Source organism: Rousettus aegyptiacus, unplaced genomic scaffold (genome assembly GCF_014176215.1).
Source record: "Rousettus aegyptiacus isolate mRouAeg1 unplaced genomic scaffold, mRouAeg1.p scaffold_m13_p_5, whole genome shotgun sequence".
Classification (NCBI taxonomy): Eukaryota; Metazoa; Chordata; class Mammalia; order Chiroptera; family Pteropodidae; genus Rousettus; species Rousettus aegyptiacus.
This window is the reverse complement of record NW_023416308.1, coordinates 77,230,987-77,243,191: the sequence shown is the minus strand read 5'-3', so window position 1 is coordinate 77,243,191 and position 12,205 is coordinate 77,230,987. Positions and strand designations below refer to the sequence as shown.

At 39.4% G+C, this 12,205-nt stretch overlaps 1 protein-coding gene across 5 annotated transcripts in view; it reads right to left on the bottom strand.

The window, feature by feature from the left end:
* NUMA1 (nuclear mitotic apparatus protein 1) overlaps positions 1-12,161 on the bottom strand; it is a 65,036-nt gene extending 52,875 nt beyond the window's left edge. For 2 of the 5 annotated variants that reach the window (XM_036220709.1, XM_036220715.1), the window contains exon 1: positions 11,955-12,161. The gene's annotated coding sequence lies outside the window, so the exon portion shown is untranslated. The remainder of the gene's footprint in view (positions 1-11,954) is intronic. The other 3 variants (XM_036220711.1, XM_016157949.2, XM_036220713.1) reach the window with 3 other exon arrangements.
* Positions 12,162-12,205: the final 44 nt, after the last annotated feature.

Here is a 12,205-nt window from a genome sequence, read left to right as displayed (position 1 = left end):
ATGGATTAAGTCATGTTATTCCTTACATCAAAAACATTCAACGGCTAACTCCATGCAGAATAAAATCCAAATTCTTTGGCATAACAGGTAAGTTTCTTTAAGATCCAACCATCGATCTATTTTTCGAGCCTCATTTCCAGCTCATTCCTCTAAAACATCTTCTATCTCAGGAGCTCTTTCCCCAAACATGCCAGACATTTTCCAGGTTCTGTGCCTCTGCCCATGCTGTGACTGCCTCCAAAATGCCCTAAACCTATTGAACTCCTGCTCACCCTTTATAATCTGACTCAAACGCCTCCCTTCAGAAGCTCTCCTTGTTTCCCTCAATTCAGGAACAACTGTTCTTTCCTTTACATGCTCCCAAATTAATTGCCCCTCTATGCATTTCATTCCTCTTTGGGTCAATGCTAGCTGCATATATGTTTCACTTGACTAAGCTCCTGGAGAGGAGAAACCATCTTATTCACATATCGGCTCCATTCCAGCACAGTGCTTATACACAGTACGTGCTAAATGGTGCTGCCTAACTGAAAGAGAGCCAACTGGACCTAATCTAGTGAATTCTTTCAATGAGGCAGCCAGTAAAGCCAAACTGTCAAAAAGAACAATCTAATTTAAAGTCACATACCTAGCATGAGTGACCAGCAGAAAATGTCATCAGCCTGTCACTTTAAGGGAACTGGCAAGTTGATTGTGTTTACACAATCATAATTAAAACTAAAGGGCACTGAAGGAAAGAAGAGATATAGGAAGATTAGGAGGTATGCATTCTACAGGTCATCCCTCCTCCTCTGCTTGGAGCCCAAAATCATCTGCCTTAGTGCCTAGCAAGCTCACCAAGAAGCTTATTCTCTCTTTGGAGTCACTGTAGGGTCTAAGTACTGAAAAGCAACTGATTAGGCCACTGTCTAACCAGCAACCAGCTCTGCTCTTGGGCATTTAACTTCTAACTGTGGTTGCATGGGCTTTTTCTCTAAATGAATCCTACTGCACCAATCATTAAAGCGAATCCCTTTAAAGAAAAGTTTGAAATTAACAACAGCGGGGAACAAATCTAAATCTTCTAAATCACAATATCCATTCTGTCCATTATGATGAAATTTGCTGCCACCTCCTTCAAACAATAGATCCTACCAGGGAATAACTTCTCTCAGGACCTGTATGTCCTGTGATTGTTTTTCAGAAGAAAGCTCCCAGTGCCTGTTTCTCATTAGTTCAGGTTTGATCACTCAGCTGTGACTCCAAGTAGACAGCAGTCACTATAATTTAGGGACCAAAAAGGAATTCCATTCCTGCCCCTAGTTTAATAGTCAAGCAACGTAGAACAGATATTTTCCCACCTCACACCTCCTTAGGCTTGTTTTCAGATCTAGAACTCTGAGTAGCTAACGTTTTCATTATAAAAATAAGAAAAACAAGACCTAGAGTAAGAAAGAGAATTGTAAAGGATCATATATTGACTTAGTGACAGTTATCTTTTGACCAGGCTGCCTAACACCTTATTTTACTGACTAGTTATCAAAAAGAGCACCATTTCCAGAAACAGATTCCAAGGTACTACAATCAGCCTAATTTAAATACATTAAAGAGAGCCTCTCTGCTTCAATACTCCCTTCCTCACTGCTGACTAAATAAACAAACAAACAAATAAAACGAATGAAGTAATATATACAATTTCTCCTACAATAGACTGGAGCTACCAAAACCATCTGTTTCAGCCACTTGGAGACAATCCTGATGGTCACTGGCATGCTGGTGAGCAGCAGCTGCTGCAGCCTGAAGAACCTATGGCTGTGAGTTTTCTGGAGATGGAACTGCAATGGCCCCACAGCTACAATGTCCTACAGCAACAGTTCCAACTCTTTTTGACTCTCAACACATTTGTGATTTGGGAGGATTACCATGATAAAGGTTAAGTGAATCTTCTCTACTATTGAGTCACCTTGACCTAGACACAAGCATAAACACTGAGTATAAAGGAAGTGACACTTTTTTAAATAAACATTTCCATTCATATTAAATCAAATGAAAATTAAAATCAAAATAGTCTTCTTAGGAAGTTCCTTATTATAACAATATTACCATTGCTCACAATATTTATGAAACACTCCTTTAGGAACTGCCTTTAAAATCTATTCCATGTGAAACGCAAAAATTAAGTCTTACTGTTTTATAGTCACACCTCCTTATTCGCCAAAAAAGGTATTCCCTTGCTTGATTCTTTGGCTCACAGTATCTTCTGGCTGTTTCCAAAAATTGAATCCAAATCTTCAAATATTTAAAGAGTGAAGATTTGTTATTTTTGAGGATATTCAAAAGATTGGCTTAGAAGCCAAAAATGTTCTGAGCACTGACAGAATCACCAGAATGTAAAGGTTGAGAACACAACTAAGTGGGGACGAACTTATAACTGTCCCACAATTACAATGAAGGGTACAAGATACATGCAATATGTCACATGTGTTAAAAATAAACTATTATATTACCTTACAATCCCACATTATATAATCATAAATTTGGGCTGTGGAAGAAATCTTCCAGATCATAAAATTAAAACTGTTAATTTTTATATGAGAAAACTCCAGCTCACTGAGGTTAGGTAATTTGCCCCTGGTGACACAGCTGGTCAGCAACAGTCAGGACTAAAAACCCAGCCACCCTGACTCCCAGCATTATTATCCACAAATATAAACCTCCCCTATTCCCTGTTCCTCACTGCTGTCTTTCAAAGGGGAAGAAGATGACTTGGGACACCAAGCACACCAAGTATCACTCTGAAATCCAGTAGCTGAGAAACAATAGCTTAAGACCACAACCTCCCTGCAGTTGTCCCTGTGGGTACAAACCACCGTTTACTGTCTGGCTCATAGAGTTCTGGGTACTCTACCTCAGAGCAGGGGTCAGTGAAACCAATGGACGCTCCTCCCCACCCCCACCCCCGCCCCCGCAGCTAGAATATGTAAATATGTTTATTAAGCCTCTCTGCCTACCTCCTGCAGTAACCTATTTGCTTCAAATAAGTGAAGGACAGTTACTATGAAGAACCTGAATCAGGGAAAAAGAAAGTCGTGTCCAGGAAAAGGGTGCCCTATGAAAAAGCAGAGAGGGCAGGAACCATCTTGACTTACCTCCTGGTGGACAGCTTCCTCAAGCTCAGAACAAAGTGATCCCTGACAGTCCGGCTTAGAATTAGCCTAGATCCACGGAAGGGGCAAAGGAATAAGAATGCTTCTTCATTCTATCACATCCCGGGCAGCCCCAGTATTCTGTAGATCAGACAGCAACCAGAAGGGAAGCCACACAGCCCAGGTCAATGGGGTGAGTCAGTGGAAGAGCAGGAAGAGTCACTGGGGCAGAAATTCTGGCCTCCTGTAGCAAGACTGACAAACCACACCCATCCCTGGTCAGCAATGGGAAGGCCCTGCCCCATTAGGATTCTATAGTCTCCAAACTAGGAAGGGCCCTTCCTCAGGAGGCTCCATACCACTTTCATTTCCAAGTGTGTTTCTACTACGCAAAAACTTTCCATGGTTTTCTTCTGTCTAAAGTATCACATCTAAAATCTTTGGTTTAATTTTCCATGTCATCCATAATATGGCCTCAAGTCATTTATTCAATCTTATTTCCCACTATTCCACAGTGTACTCTCTAAACTAATCAAGCCAGTCTTCCTACTTCTATCTGCATGACCCAAACCCTTTCTCATTTCTATGCCTTCAGTTATCTAACACCTTCAGGAGTTAAGCAGGTAATAAAAATGAATGCTCCAGTGGAGCATATGGCAGAACTACAGAGCACTGCCCCCACCTAAAAGCATTCAAATATTTTAACTCAAATATTTGTGTAATATTTCACTGTGAGCACCACAATAACATTTTAAATAGTTATTCATACTCTTTCTAGCTTGCAAGTGAGGAAACTTCCCTAAGGTTAGGCAGCTGGTAAAATGCTGGGTGGTCTCTAGGTCTATCTGAAGCCAAAGCAAGAGCTCTAAACTATTAGGCTCCCAAGTAATACAAACACTATGGAAGCCACAGAGCTCTAAACTCTGAAGAGGAAATTCACTATTCACGATATACAACCTTAAGAGTGGGTTGGGAAGCCCAAATAGTGGCTTTTCTAACCAGTCCAACTACCTGAAATTTTGTCCATCTTCCTGCCAAAGTCTTTCCTAGTTATTCTAGGTCCTACTGAGTTCCCTCTTCTTTCAATTCTTACAGGGCTTACAGATTAGACAACGTTTAATAAGCGCTAAATTATATACTGTCATGAAAAACTGCATACTAATCCCATGTGTTTTCCAGCTTCACTAATCAAACTACTATATTAACCTATATAGTTCTATCAAAAATACTTCACTTGAATCTAATTAAGAGGAAACAATCGTACAAATCCAAATTAAGAGGCATTCATGCAAAAAACTGACCTGAACTCTTCAAGAACATTAATGTTATGATAGACAAAAAGGCATTTGAGATTAAAAGAGATTAAAGACCTCTTGCTCAAGGTTAAAGGAGAGCAGGGGCAGGACAAAATCTTGACAACTAAATGCATGCATAATCCTATTGAAAAAAAAGTCTGTGAAAGAATTAGGAAAATTTGAGAAATCTGAATGAGTATTGTATATTGGAAGTACTAAATGTTAATTTTCAATGTTAATATTCCTGGTTATCAAGGAAGATATTCTGTTTTTTAGGAAATAGTTGCTGAAATATTTAGGTATTTTGATGTATCATGATGTTCTTCACACCTAACAGTCAAAAGGTTCAGAAAATGAAGGACAGATAGACAGTAAATGTGGCAAAATGTTAACAATTTGTGAATTTAGGTGAAGAGTATATAAGTATTTGTTATATTATTTTTGTAAAGTTATCAGTAGGTTTGAACATATATATGAGTATATAAATATTTGTATATTATTCCTATAAAGTATCTGTAGTTTTGAAGAGTTGATGAGGAGGAAAATCCTGTATTATACAGTTCTTTATATATTCAGCTGTGAGAGACATAATAGGTATGCACTACATATTTACTTACTACCTAAGAAACTGGGCTTTGGAGGGCAGAAACCAGAGAAAGTCCACTTTGCAACAGTTCATCAGGAGTACAGTGGCGAACTCTTAGGGAATAAGAGAGGTTTCCCTCAAACTCACAATATCACACCACAGGAAAGACAGAAAAGCAGGCAATTAAAGCTATTATTACCTCATCCCCTCACTGAGGACATTCAGAAGTCAGGCACTCAACAAATGCCCACTTACAGGGCAGAATGCAACTGCTGCCCACACACAGAACCAAGAGCTAGGGTCACAATGCATCCACCTTGCCACAGGGTACCAAAACCTTGACTACCTGCAAAACAAATGTCTCTGGCCAGTCACAGGAAGGTACCCAATTGGTCAAATAAATATGCCTGAAACATATGCACTCTTTATTCTTTGCCTGATAAACCAGTCCTCACCTGCAATAAGGCAGAAGAAATCTGCAAAGCTAAATCACTGGCATTTCCTGCACACTGGCTTCAAAGAAACTGGCCCTTAAATAGGACAGAAAGGGCAGATGACACAGCTGCCAAAAGAGGCCTCAACCCAAGAGCATATGCCCTGGGCAATATGCCCTCTCTCCCTTCTACAACCACCAGATCATTTTACTTCGGCCAAGTGATCCCTTATTATGGAGAATTACTGCCCAATGGCCAACCTTTAACCTTGACTCTCTCCTCCCTTAATTGACAGCCAAGATACTACTACCCTTTCCACATAACTCTTCCCTCAATTTAGCAGAAGGAACAGTCAAAACTATTCCCTCAAAACTTCCATCAACTGGAATAAGATCTGTAGTGGTATAACATAGAGCTTGCTTCTAAAATCTACTATGTCCAGCATTTTTACGAAACAGAATGAAAACATATAAGGCCTGCTTGTCGAGCTTTGGAATTATAAACTGTGGAAAGAAAATACAATGCTTTTAGATCTGACTTGACAAGATTAAATATAAAGCCCTGCATTTAGAATAAAACTAACACAAGATGGTAGAGACCTGGTACAGCAGTTCATATTATAAAGACTGCCTTTGAGGGGGGGAAAAAAAAGACTGCCTGTGGTGGGAGGTGGAGAAGAGGCTTTACTACATATGCTCTCAATGAACTATGAATCTGACAGATGTACCTAAAACATCAATGCTTGTTTTGCTACTCAAGGCTCAGGTCACATGAGTAGATGATTCTGTACCCCACCTTTGAAAAAGCAAAGTCAGAGTACATGTAGAGAAAGAATGGCGATCTTGGAGAAGAGTCTGAAAGTCATGTCATAGCAAATGTGAGGGAAGAATTACAGATGTTTAGCTAGGAAAATAGGAAAACATTTTTCTACATGTATGCATGCTTGTCATGCAGATGAGAAAAACTACTTTTCCTCCCACAAGAAGACACAATTAGAACTAGTGCATGAAAGGTATAGGAAGAGAGATTTTGTTTTTACATAGGGAAGAACTTTCAGGACAATAAAGATGTTAATGAAATCAGTTATGGAACCCAGAATGCTTGGAATACCAACTTGACCACTTACAAACTGTATATGGCTTTGGGCAGACTAATTTATCTGTGCCTCAGTTTCCTTGCCTATTAAAAGGAATAGTAATAATAGTACTTACCTCATGAGCTTTGGGAAGCAGTTCAAGTAAAGTGCTTAGAACAGTCCCTGGCTCACAGTATGCTGCAAAAAAAGGAAGTTACCTACTGCTATTACTGATTCGATATAATGAACCAGATAACCCAAAAATCCTGGAAATGCTTAGAAAATATAATCAACACACCTTTTAGACTGTACCAGTTAAGTCATTGTCTCACAGCTCCATATCCTGTTATATACTCTGCTTTGTGACACTGGGGCTTGGCCTCTGTCAACTTCACTTCACCTTTGTCAGCTAGCTTGCTCCGTGTTAGGTTCTGTCAATAGGGGGTGCTAAAGGGAAAATAGTAGGTAGGAGAAGGCTACAGAGGACTTTTGCCCTTGGCTTGCTGTTTCTTGACAACAGCAGTTGGTTCCTCCCCCACTTCTTTCCAAACTCCCAGAACCAGCCTCATTGTGCCCTTTCGGAGACACCACACCAGCTGGGCAGAACTCAACTGAACCTGGCTCCTCCAGCACCCTCCTGTGAGCTCCTGAGAAACTAGCAGCACCAGGCAACACCCTCTCCTCAAGAAAATCAGGGCACAGTTACTCCAGATCCCTCCAGACTTCTAGGTTCTGATAACCCCCTTCCTCCCTTTGTTTTTCAGTTCTGTTTGAGGCAAGTTACTTTAAGATTCCCTCTCTACTTTTTCACCCTCCAACAAAGTTTAAACTAATTCTCTTTACTGAGTTCACTCTATTAAAGTAGCTGTGTATAGTTTCTATTTTCCTGAATGGATCCTGATTTATAGATAAACTGAGCTCACAAGAAAGTAAGGGAGGCAGGACCCAGAAACAAAGCAGCTGAGAAATGAATTAGTGAGCTGATGGCATAGCATCTTATCAGTGTAAGAAATTTATGAACTCCTCATAGTCCAGAAGACAGATCTTGAGTCCTCAAAAAACAACTAAGATCCCTGTAAAAACCCTGACACCCTCAGTAAAAAGAGAGACTAGGGAAAAAAATCTATCCCCTGAAAAATAGGAAGGCTGTCTTGCTACCTACTGAAGTAGGATTGGAAAAAACAAACAAACAAACAAACAAACAAAAACTAGGAATTAAAAATCATAGATGTGTAAATGAGATAGATTTAGAGTTAAAATTTATACTAAGCTTGTGCCCTGGGAATCTACACGTAGAGAAAAATAGCATATATTTTGATCTCAGGCTGGGAATAGCCTTAAGTGCCCAACAGAAGCAGACACGAAGTTGCGCCAGGAGATATGTGAATGGTTAATAAATACATGAAAAGATGTTTAACATCATCTGTCATCAGGAAAATGCAAACTAAATCCACAATGAGATACTCCTACACCTCCATAAGAATGGCTAAAATTAAAAAGACTGACAATACCAAGTGTGTTGTTAAGAACATGAAGCAATTGGAGCTCTCTTACACTGATTATGGGAACATAAATGGTATAACCACATAGGAAAACTGGTGACTTCTTAAAAAGTTAAACATATACCTGCAATATGACCCAACCATTCCACTCCAAATAGTCAAGAAAATATATATCCACTCAAAGATTTGTACATAAATGCTCATGGCAACTTTATTCACAACAGAGAAAAACTGGAACCCCAAAAGTCCATCAACAGTGAGTGATAAATAAAACTATGATATAGCCATACAAGAGACTACCATTTAGCAATAGAAGGTAACAAATTACTGTTACATGCAACTAAGTGCTTAAATCTCAAATGCATTATGCTACATAAAAGAAACCAGACACAAAAAAAGTACACACGGTATAATATAAAATTCTAGAAAATGCAAATTAATCTACAGTGGTTCCTTGGGCTGAGGTGAAGGAAAAGATGTAAAGAGGCATGAGGAAACTTTTGGGAGTGATAGAAATGCTCATATCTTGATTGCGGCAGCTTCTTATAGGTATACACATTTGTCAAAATTTTTTCCTTTAAATAAAACTTACTATAATAAATTACACCTAAACAAAGTTGATTTAAAAAAGAAAATACTGCTCTTAGGAGAACTGACCTCAACGCGAGCTATGTAAGATTATCATAGATGATGCTCCTGAATATGAGCTCATCAAAATTACAAAACACTTGAGGAAAAAAAATCACCATTAACAAGAGTCAAGTTACAACTAATGGCAGGATTAGCCTCCTAAAAACTTCAGATAATTGAATATGACAAAGACTACAAGTTAAATGTATTTAAAAGAATTATAAGATGAATTGAAAACCACAAGACAAAATCAAGATGCTACGAAAAACAGGCAGATTTGAAAATGAACCAAAAAATATTTCTAAAAATAAGAACTGAAAAAGCAAATTAAATCTAGCTGAAGAGTAAATTAGCATGCAAGGATAAAGGAAATTACCCAGAAGGTAACACAAAAATATAGAAATGGAAATTACAAAAGAAAGAATGAGATGTAAAGGACAGAATGAGAAGGTCCAACATAAGTTAAATACAAGAATTGGGAGGGGAACTGCTTACAGAGGTGAGAACTAGGAATTTTACAAAATTGATGAAAGATATGAAATCTCAGACTGAGGAATCACTACAAGTTCCTAGTAGGATAAAACTAAATCCACACCACATAATGAAATTGCAGAACACAAGTGACAAGAAAGAACTTAAAAACAATCAGAAATAAAGGAAAGTTACACAAAATGAAATAAATGGTCAGCATAATTCTCAAGAGTGACAAAAAAAGCCAGAATTTCAGTGAAATAACATTTTCGAAGTACTGAAAGAAAACAGTTGGAAGCCTAGTACCCAGCTAAACTATCAATTAGAAGACACATGACAGACATAAAAAGATGCTCAATTTCACTAGCTATTAGGGAATTGCAAATCGAAACCACAGTGAGATACCACCTCACACCTGTAAGAAAGGCTATTGTCAACAAGACAAGTAATAACAAGTGTTGGAGAGATTATGGGTAAAAATTAGCCCTCATACATTGCCAGTGGGATGTAAATTGGTATAGCCACTATGAAAAAATGGTATGGAGGTCCCTCAAAAAATTAAGAATAAAATTACCATATGACCCAGTAATTCTTCTTCTGGAGAAAAACTTTGAAAACGGTTATCTGTAAAGATATATGCACCCTGATGTTCACTGAAACATTATTCAAAGTGTTATTATTTTGCATTATTCATGGAAACAACCGAAGTGCCCTTCAATTGCTAACTGGATAAAGAAGATGAGGTACCTGTATACGATGGAATAGTACTCCGCCATAAGATGAAATACTGCCATATGCAACAACATGGATGGATCTTGAGATTATCATGCTAAGCAAAATAAGTCAGAACAAGTTGAGAACCATATGATTTCATTCATGTGGGATATAAAACTGAAAGCAACAAACGAATAAGTCAGACAAAAACTCATAGACACAGACAACAGTTTAGTGGTTACCAGAGGGAAAAGGAGGAGGGGGAAGTAGATAAGAGTAAAAGGGGTCAAATATATGATGACGGAAGGAGATTTAGCTTTGGGTGGTTAACACACAAAGCAATATACAGATTATGTATTACTGAATTGTACACTTAAAATCTATATGATTTTAATAACCAATGTCACTCCCAATAAATTTAATAAATAAAAGCTAAAAAAAACCACTGAAGAACTAAAAATGTTTTCCAACAAAGAGTGTTTACCACTAACAGACCCTTACTAAAGAAAACACCTGAAGGATGTATTTGTCTATTTAACACAAAAGAATGGAATAACTTGCAAGAATTGTGAAAACAAAAAGTACATATATATGGGTAAAATGAAATAACTATTGACAACACAAAACAATACTTATTATTAATGAGAATTGTTCAACATTGATATGGACTGTCTTTAGGAGTGGTCTCATTCTTGGAAGTGATAATTTTGAATATGGACAAGACCTTTTGATAGGTTTAGTGTACACTGGGTGAGAGGCTGAAATAAATGAGCCCCAACGTACATACTGACCATAAAGTTTTGTTATTTAAGACACAGCTGTCAAAACACTTCCTGATCAGCTGTTTAGCCATCTGAGGCATGGCTTTGCCTCCATCTTAACAGTTCTAGAACTCAACTCTTCCTTCTAGGCATTCTTCCCACTCCCATAAAGAACATTCTAAGTAGAAATGTTTCTCATGTGTGCTTTTGGGTAAGATCTTGCTTGAACTTGGGCCAAGAAGAGCACTTTGGAAGCTTTTACAGAAAACTATGTGCCTCTTCCTCTAAAGGAGAAAATACCACGGAAACAGAGAGGGAGGGAACATGTACACTCATCCCTGATAACTGACAGCTACCTTACCTGATCTAGACATTCTCCCCACAGTTCCCATATATTCACCACAGTAAAGATCTCCACAAAGGAGAGAGCCCCCAAATACCCTTACCATCAAAGGTTACTCTGCCCACCAGAGTAACACATTTGACAACCCAGAACTTTAGAAATACAAGACCAGGCAACATGCACCAGAGAGGGAAGCATGGATTAAAGCAAATATATATCATATTTTCGGGAGGCAGTGCCATTCCAGGCAAGAGGACAGTGTAATAGAGGTTCCAAAGCCATTAAATAAAGATGGGAAAGCCAGGCTTCTACTCGCTTTCAGACCAAGAAAGCTCATTCATTTCAAAGCATACATTTATGGTCATGAAATGTTTCATATCCTGCCTAGGCGTCAGGATACAGGGACAAAAGGCAGTCTCTGTTTAGAAGGGTAGGCATGCAGACACTCTTAGAATACCAGAACACCTTACTAGATTTGACCCGCAAAACAACCCCAGGAAATAGGTAAGGCAGGTAAGTTCGTTGTATATACATGAAAAGTGAGGCTCAAAATAAATTAAATGACTCGTCCAAGACAACCTGCACCCCCACAGAGCCTCTCCCGTCCTCATTTAGGCACAACCCTCAAAAAACTTCAGTACAGCTAACCACGCACTACCTAGGTAACTCTGGCCAAGGTAAACCTCAACTTGCTATACTAAGATTAGGAATATTAAAAAGATGATCCATATAAAGGATGTGGCACAGTGCCTGGCACCTAGATGGTGCTCAAAAAACGTTTACTACTACTGCTGCTGCTGCTGCTGCTACTATTACTACTAGTGTTAACAATAATAGGCTTAGACTTCTCATTACAGGACTCATCGTGACAAGCCTTTCAGGAACTTGCACTATCTACCCCCAGTTCCCACTGTTGCCCTCGGATGAATTTACAGACACGCCCCCAAACTCTCTCCGCCCCCCCCCCCCCAGGCACGCCCAGCACCTCCCCCTCCGACTTAACCCTCTCTTCACAAACCTTACTCCGGATAGATTCTCCCGTCAGACTCTTACGAAGGAGGCCTTCCGCTCGCACGCACCTCTCCAGTACCTCTAGGCCTGGGCATTCCTGTGGGCACTCAGATCGAACGCCAGCCGCGGGCCCGCGCCGGTTACCTGGCCGCGCGCTCTGGCTCCGCCTCCCGCTTTCTCGGACAGTGCTGGACGCTGGCTCGCGCCAGCTCGGTGAGCGCACAATTAATTTAAACTATGGCCCCGCCCCCTCGCGCC